This window comes from Mauremys reevesii, linkage group 11 (genome assembly GCF_016161935.1).
Source record: "Mauremys reevesii isolate NIE-2019 linkage group 11, ASM1616193v1, whole genome shotgun sequence".
Lineage (NCBI taxonomy): Eukaryota > Metazoa > Chordata > Testudines > Geoemydidae > Mauremys > Mauremys reevesii.
The window spans coordinates 45,644,496-45,653,421 of NC_052633.1; the positions used below are offsets into that span (position 1 = coordinate 45,644,496).

The 8,926-nt window shown below is 40.3% G+C and overlaps 1 protein-coding gene across 3 annotated transcripts in view; it reads left to right on the forward strand.

Annotated features, from left to right (window-relative positions):
• RBMS1 (RNA binding motif single stranded interacting protein 1) overlaps nucleotides 1-8,926 on the forward strand; it is a 241,679-nt gene that overhangs the window by 40,012 nt on the left and 192,741 nt on the right. The gene's annotated exons all lie outside the window — the stretch shown is intronic.

The window sequence follows — 8,926 nt, forward strand, 5'->3', positions numbered from 1 at the left end:
CCCTGTCCCTGCAACTAGGCTCCTAGCCTGATAAGACATCTTGTCCAATCTCCATCTCTCTCCTCCACCATACCCTCCCTGGCTCGCTATGCAAATCTTTTTGCCCGGCCAGTCCCAGTCCTTGCTACATCCTGGCAGCTTGTTAGATCTGTCCCTCTTCTTCATCCACTCCCCTGTTCCCTACCCACACTGGTTCCTACACCCAGTCTCCTTGTCCATCCTGTCCCAATCATCACTCTCATCCCAGGACCTCAGCCAATCTGAGTGTTACTCCCACCCAGCTAAGGCTCCTAGTCGCGGTTTCTTTCCACCATGGCTCTCAGTCCTGTTCTCCTTGCCCAACTATTTCCAGCCTGCCCTACCCCTAGTTTCCAGTCTTCTTGCCAAACCAATCCCAGTCTCTCCCCTTCTAACTCCTAGTCACAATCCCTGCCCTTGCCTCCAGTTCCAACCTCATCAGACTTTGTCCTAATCTACACCTTTCCTTCTCCCTAGACCAGCTTTTGTCCCCTCTGTATTCAAAAGCCTCCTCCTTCACACTGCCTGGGCACCAGCAACCGTGTCATTGAAAGCACAGGAGAAACATGCTCCCTGCTCTGTGCGCAGACTGGAGCAGCTGGAAGGACCAGTTACAAGGAAAGTCCTTCTTAGCCTCCATTGTCATGAGTTAGAGCACGCTCAGTTGCTCTGTGGGACTGGCCCATGACCAGTGTGGTGACACATAGGAGCTGAAAGGCTTAAGCATGCTCAGTGAGGATGGAAACTTTGGAGATTCTGCCTGTTCAAATCAAAGACTACTGAGCATGGCCAAACTGTGATTTTCCCAACCCCACCCAGCAAAGGCTTGGCCAAATGTGGGCAGATTTTTATGGTGATTGCAAAAGGCACCTCCCTGACACAAAGGCCACCTCATAGACAAATTTCAAGTCCCTGCTCCAAAGCATGGGGGCTCTAGAACACTTCAAAGAAAAAAATCTCAAATTTTTTTTAACATGGGCAAAACAATGTATTTTCCCCCTAGTCTTGTTCTCAGTAGCGGCTGAACTGTTTTGGCGGCGGCTTCTTCTTCTTCTTCTTCTTAAATATCAGACTGGGGCAGATACTTAACATGGGAAACTTCAGCCCAAATGGTTAAAGTTTCACAAAGTTATAAGCAACTGAAAATAGGGACTTATAATAGGAAGTATTGGGCAACCTTAATAATAGGCAGAGCTCCCAGCCCCACCTGTAATTTATGTATGTATTGCCTTTGGCAATGCTTCTGAAATATTCTTCCAACCAGACATTTTTCTTTTTACTACAACAAAAAATGTATTCACATATTTTCATTTCAAGTACAAATCCTGAGTTCCTTTTACATACTATCACTCTCTCTGGTTCATCTGATGAAATCTGATTTTTAAATCCTCTCCTACATCTCCCTTTTGATTATACACCTCTACCTCGATATAACGCTGTCCTCGGGAGCCAAAAAATCTTATTGCGTTATAGGTGAAACCATGTTCTATCGAACTTGCTTTGATCCACCGGAGTGTGCAGCACCCCCCTCCCCCCCTCGGAGCACTGTTTACTGTGTTCTATCCAAATTCATGTTACATCGGGTCGTGTTATATTGGGGTAGAGGTGTATTATATTATATTTTATATTTTAATTTAGTAATTTTTACCAGCTGAGGTCTTCATAGGACAAGGAAGGCAAAGAAGAAAATGCAGTTACTAGGAAAAGTTTTCTATGACTACTAAGGAAAGATTTGTGGCCCCCTCTAACGATATCAATCCATTTGTGAATTGAGTACCATGAGGTACTCCTTCCCCTATCCAATGATCTGACCATATATTTCCCTCTATAATATATCTTATCTCCATTGGCCCTATAAGTGAGCATTACTGAACTGAGCCTAAATATGAGTCCTCTGTATGTGACACATGCAAGCATTACAGGATGCCTAAACATTTCATTTTTTGATAGTGCTCTTTTAATGAGCTGCAGGTGCCACAAACTTCATGTTCCCTATAGCTCTTTATTGCTTACTAGATGCAGTAAAACAGTTGGCACCCTATAAATTATCAAGTGATAATTATATTCATGCCCTCAAAACAAGAAGAAAATACTCTGTTAACAGCATATTTCTTCCAAAATGTGGTAATGAGATGTGTTACACCTCCTAGGAAGAACTTGCAGGGTGACTCTCTATTTAGATTGCTGCAGTTTGCATGTCTATTTTTGGCCCAGATCTCCACAGTAAGAACTGATAGTGGCTCTGTAATCAAAAAAGTAAATGCATATTTCCCATAACATTTAGCTGCTTGGTAAAAACAAGAGTACGATAAAGTGACGTAGTTAAAAAAGGAAAAGTCAAATACATATTTATTAATAAGATGCTGCTGTTAATCTTTAACAACAATTTTCAGATTAAAACTGAGCTACAATAAACCAGAATGGCTTAGCCAGGCTATTCTGGTATTTTTCCACTGTACCAAATGTCCCTTATATGTGAACACTCCATGACAGGCACATCTCAAATGGTAATAGAATCTCTGAATAGCATAGGATGCGTCCTATCTCTAATAAGCTTCTTTAATACACTATTCATATAGTGCCACTCATCAGTACAAATTACCGCTGCAAGGTCAATGAATGTTAATGTTTCCTGCAACAGAACCTTAAGGAAATAATATAGCCCCTCTCCTCCTAAAATAATTTCAGGCTAAGTACTATCCCTACAGAAAAATAAATGAAGAAATACTAGAATGTGTAGTTTATACTGACCATGTTTTTGTAATACCCAACCCCACCCTAGATTTCTCCTTGAGTGTAATAATTATTAATTTAAGTATTAAAACAAACCTGTCAGAATTCTGTCATCACTGTAAACAACCAGGATGTTTTGCCTGTGTTATTCACACAAGATTAATTTACGCCTTTAGAATCTTCCCACGGGCTGCACTATTTCTGTGCAAGCAGAGCAAAAGACAGGGTATGTGAAGTTAAGCTGTATGAGATAAAGCTGTAATAAATTCTGCTTGCACATCATTAAAATGTTTCATTTTAATTACAAATTCATTTTATGCAGGTGTGTTGAAAAAATATAATGTTTTGTGTGTGTGGTGTGTGGTTTTTTTGTTTGTTTGTTTTTTAAACAAATCTTCTAGTTCCCTGTTACCCATTTTAATGCTCTTTATCGCAGTTGGGGGGGAAACAAAGTTAAGAATGTAGGTGAATATCACAGCTGAAGGCCAACTTTTCCATATTCAGGCCCCACTTCAAGAAAGCATGTAAGCATATGCTTAAGTCCATCTCTTATTCAGGACACCGAGTGGGACTTAATCACCATGCTTAAAGTTAAACATGTGCCCTGAATAGGGGTCACAAAGCAGACTGGTTTTAATAAATTAGGCGTTGGGTGTCAGCAAATAAATTCTTGTGTTTAGCAAGAAACTACATTGTCTTCTGGAGATTCTGCTGCTCTTTCTTTCACAGCTAACTTCAACCACCTGTCATGTTTGTAGCAGACTATTAATTTCAAGGCATACAATTAGTATAACTAAGAATAATCTCTTAAACCATATCACCTTATTACTCTTTTATCATGCGTCCCAGCCCATTGACTCATTTGTGCTCAGCAATTGCATTTACATTTTACTCTCAGGCGAATCCACAAAATATTACAATGATAAGATAACAAACTGACACTGCTCATTATGCTTTGTAATAATCATAATAAGAGGGATAATCATATGCTTATATTTTACGCATACTTCATTGGCTTTAAACTCTGGTCATTGATAGCCTTGTTTTATGCTTGTATCTGTGCTATTATGGAGCTTGAATAACATATTAAAAGACATACAATAAAACTTGAGGGGTATTTTATTCAAAATAAAATTTAAGTGAGGGTAGAAATGGGATAAATTTCTGCCTGAAGCTTTGGCTAAACAATATCTCTGAAAAGATGCTCCAAGTTTGGTTTTTATTATTATTTTATTTATTGCTATTAAGATGCTAGGCACCAATTATTTAAAATCAGTTTCACTTGGTAACATATATATTAGTTGAAGAATGGGATTGCCTTGTGAGAACAGCAATGTATATCCTGTGGTGTGCTGTTCCTCACCCGATACATAATTTATACATACAAATGCTCTGCAGATATTTCAGCATAACTATAATTAATTGCTGCAGATCCACAGATGAGGCTGTGTGCCTGGGTGCATACACTGCCCAGACAGCTTCATTTGTGTTTATTTCAGGCTAGAATTTTTTCTGTGAAAAGCATAATAGGTAAAGGGAAAACATACCTTCTTTAGTGTTTAAAGACACACATTGTCATGCAGAATCTGTGTGAGCAGAACCTTGCAGAAATGTGTGCAGTCCACCAGGAAACTGATTAAAGTGACATGAGGTGAGGAGAAACAATTCTCCCATACTAATAGACATGTCCTAGCGTGGTACAGAAATATTAGCATAGTGCAACTCAGTTGGTATTTATTTCATGTCACTCATGCAATGGTTATGCCATTGTGCGCCATTGATTAGTATAACTATCGAGTTATAAATGTTGAACGTCATGAATGTCCTAATGGTAAGACTCGTTAATAGCTTTCCAAGGTGGAGTCTCCATTGCTTTCATAATTTTAGATAGATAAATCCCAAGCAACTATTAGAAGTGGGCTCAAATTGACCATTTTGAACATGTCAGAGAAGGGAGTATTCAGATCTGGGATTTTGGTATTATAAACATAGGGGACATTTGGAAAATTCTGATCCAAATTCCAATCAATATTGTAGGGTTCAGAGCCCGGGCTTTAGTTCAAGATAGTCAGTAAAGAAATAATCCCATATTAGCAGAAAGACGACTAGATGATCGAATAGGCCTTTTTCTTTTCTAGCTTCAGTGATTCAACACTGATGATACAAAGCAGATGATGGCACAAAGGAAAAAATAAATGATGTTTGAAACATCTCTGAAATGTTACATTAGCAAGTGCTTAATGATGTTCAGTAGTAATCAGATTTTACCATTGATGTTAAATTCATTGATCATATTCTGAATGCTTAATCAGACATTTTTGCACAAGAGTCCAGCAAGTTCTTCCACTGTTGTTCAGTTTTTTGTTTCTATATTTTTTCCTACAAATTCTTATCTAACTCTTTTTTGTAAAACTATTTGTAAGAGCCGCTCCTATTCTACACTTAGTGATGTTTCCATATTAACTATTTCACATGACTTCACTGGGAGCTGGGTTGTTCAATGCCTGTGAACATCCAACACTCTGGGTATGTCTGCACTGCAGTTTAAGCCCATGCTTGAGCTGGGCTCAAGGCAAATCCCCTTGTGTCTACACTGAAATTGTGCTAACCCAGGGCTTGGACCAAGGGTCCCACAACCCTGCCGAGCTGGAGAATCTGAGCACAAGTCAAGCTGGGACCCAGGGTCCTAGCCCTATTGATTTGTAGTGTAGCCACAGCCCTGCTTGCTCAGGTCCCAGAAGTAACCTGGAAGTACCCAACAATTCTATAGGACAACTTCCTTTGTCCTCTCTATCCCAACAATCTGCAATCTACTCTTTTGAAAATGGAAGCCCGTCACCTTGGTAAAGCAGAGCCGCTCAGGGCAGCATTAAGCATTTTGTTCTGATCACTGATCTGCAAGCACTCCATCAGACAGCATCTTGGCTTTGTAATGTTGAGTGAACTGATTAAGTCTTTTGCAAAGTGAGCTACTTCCTGTGCAGGGTGGGCAGTAAAGTTTTCTCACAGTGCAGCACGTTCCTAGGGTGGCTACATTTTGTGGGGAGGGGCACTAGAGACTCTGGGATATGGTTAGTTTGACCTGGGTCTATGCACTGCAGAGTAGACACGAGAGTCCTAGGTTTGAGCACAGATCAGAAAATTCTTAACCTTGGGTTAAAATACAATGTAGATTCTCAAGCCCTAGGTTCCCTAACATGGGTCAGCTGACTTGAGTCCCACTAACCCTGGGCTTACATTGGAGTGTAGACATACCCTCTATGCACAATTAGAGGTCCTACTGTGCCAATCATTTCAGAGTGGAGCTCCCAAATGAGGCGTTGGAGAGCTCTGGGTAGAAATGGATGACAATCTGGTTCTAAGAAAAGATTTTGGGGATCTCTGTATCACTGATTGTTTTGAGTTGCATCTTGTTTGTTTCTGTAATATAAGGTAACAAGAACTGGTCTCAATATTATGGTTTCATGGAACCCTTATGCAGTGTTAAAATAGTTCCTTCAGGCTGGTATTCCATGCATCTTTTTATGCTTTCCCAGAATTTTGATGGCTTGATTTGATTGATTTTGCTGATCACTATTTCAAGGTTTAGGTTTGTATCCATCTTGTTTAGTTGGTGCCTAGCTTCTCTGGATACTGTACGGAGATAGGAGAGAAGAGGACCATGCTTCATCTATCCACCACCACTGGTACCACTAAGAACGAGAGTTGCAAGTGCTGACGCTCCTCCTTCATGTTGTGAATCTGTGCTGGGCTCATGTGGCCCATTGATTAGCATGTCCCATGTTAGGAGATGCATATTAAGAGCAGCACATTGGAAGCTATTTGCAGTACATTTATTTATTTAAATGTACTTTATTTAACCTGCTAATATATAGATAATAATACAAATTCTTATGTGCCAGTAGATTGTGCTCCGTCTATTTACTACATGCACACAAATACAGAGCAGTGGGATAGTTCAGATCATATCTCATAAAGCATAACACAATAGCATACTAAACTGAGACATAAGAGACAACATAGGGAAGCCAAGACCAGTCCCTGACCCCAGTGAAATCTGTACATGCTGAGCATCCTGGTCCTGGGCTTCTCCATTAGTGAAGCTGTACGTTTTGTTGAGCTCTGGGTCCCTGACAGCTAGGTCTTGGGTCCACAGATTAATGGATCTGTTCTTAATCTGCTATTGCTTGCAGGATTGTTGGGGGTTCTCCATGTGTTGTGTCCTCCTGGAAAACATTCACTTACTACTGTAGATCAGTCTGAACTTGCTCACTTTGACCACCAGCTTGATCAGCCCTGAACTGGAGAGACTCCCTGTGGAAGTGAGTAGTAGTTCTGTCTCCATGTCCATTCTAGTCCTCAGCCTTTCTGTTGAGACTGCCAGCCTTGGTGACATTGGGATGGAAGATTGTGCAATATGGACTACTGTCTTCTAGAAACTGGACTGAAATCTCCAACAAAATGGATTTTGGGTGCATAGACAGAACAATAATCAGGATAGGATAAGGAGGCACCTAGAAAATTATGATTAAGAATCCCTAGCATAGATTCATAAGAGAGAGCATGTCTAACTTACACAGTAGATTTTTGACCCAATTAAAAAGCTGACATAGTAGATAAAGATTACTATAATTAAGCAGGTTCTTAAGAAGCCTTTTGAGACAATGCATAAAATACTAGTCTACATGTTTTGTCAGCATGGTGCATGGAGCAGAGCAAGTATTACAGCTTTTCTGAGGACATGCAAGAATTGCCTGGATGGTGTCCATTTGTCAGAAAAGAAGATAGTAAGCAATTTGTTTATGGCGAGGGCTGAGGTGTAGCTAGATAAAATGTTCCCGTACTTAAGTGAGCTCTAAAGGCATTATAGAAAAATAGCCAGGATTTGGTCCCTACAGGAAACTTTGTAGAGGATTTTTCTCTCTGGGGGAAACATGTTGGGGGGGAGGGGGAGAAAGAAGAAGAAAATCTGAAAAGTTTTTCATTCAAAATATTGTAAGATTCTGAGATTAATTTTGAACTGTTCTGGACAAGCAGGCAGTTATTTTCTCTAGGATAGTTTTGGCGCTAACTCTGACTGATGGTCCATGGGGAAAATTATTGCAAATCCTTGTGAGACAGAGTTTTCTGTCTTTCATCTTTCATCGACTAACTGCTAGAAATAATTTTGCGGAGGCAAAACAAAAGACACCAGGCCATAATTTATCCAACTGGTAGAAATCAATGTAGCTTCACTGAAGTCAGTGGAGCCACACTTTCATGCCAACTAAATATCTGGCCCATCAGATACTTTATCACAGTTTCCAGAGATGCTAACAATGAAGACCACACCAATTATTTAATAATTACACTATCCAGAGAAACCAGCAACCAAGACCCAACAGATTATTTCAATGCAGCATCCAAACTAATCAACAACTAAGGCAACTCCAGCTATTAAACTACAACAGGGGTAGTCAAATATTTTTTTGTCAAGGTCCAAATTTCTTGGTCAAGGTCCAGACTTCACAGAAAATAATATAAAAATTGATAATAAGCAAATAAAAATATTTCAGGGTCCCTTTAAAAGCATCTGGTGGTCCGGATTTGGCCCACAGTCCACCTATTGACTACCCCATTCTAGCATGTTCTCCTGTGCCTCTCTGCAGAGCAACTAACAATAATAGGTTTGTGGTTTGGTTTGGTTTAAATTATTTCAAATGCCAGAGGAATCAAAGAAATTTCTTTGAGTACAGAACCAGATGGACTATGGCCTAATTGACTGTGGCCCAATTGACCTATTGAATATACTGTGTAGGAGTCAGGAACTCCGCAAACTAGAACTTATAATTTCCACCCTGATCACTCCCTAGGAAGATTGGGTTTTTATCTTGTAGAAATGGCAGAAGAAATTCATGCATGAAGATCTTCCAAGGTTTGCCAGAGGCTCTGTGACCTCTGTACTGCTTCCCAGCCTCATCCCACCCCTACTCTCTAAGGCAATACAGCTCCTTTAGGAGCCATGTTCACGTGGTTCCTTTGGCTGGTACTGCCCTGCTCAGAAGTGTTCCCGTTGTGGGGCACTGGGAGGAATAAAATAAATTAGATCAGCAGTGATGTATCCTGGGATGATGGTGTTGAGAATGCTGTCCCCTCATTCCATCCCTTCTTTACACACCCAGCCTGATCCCCTGGC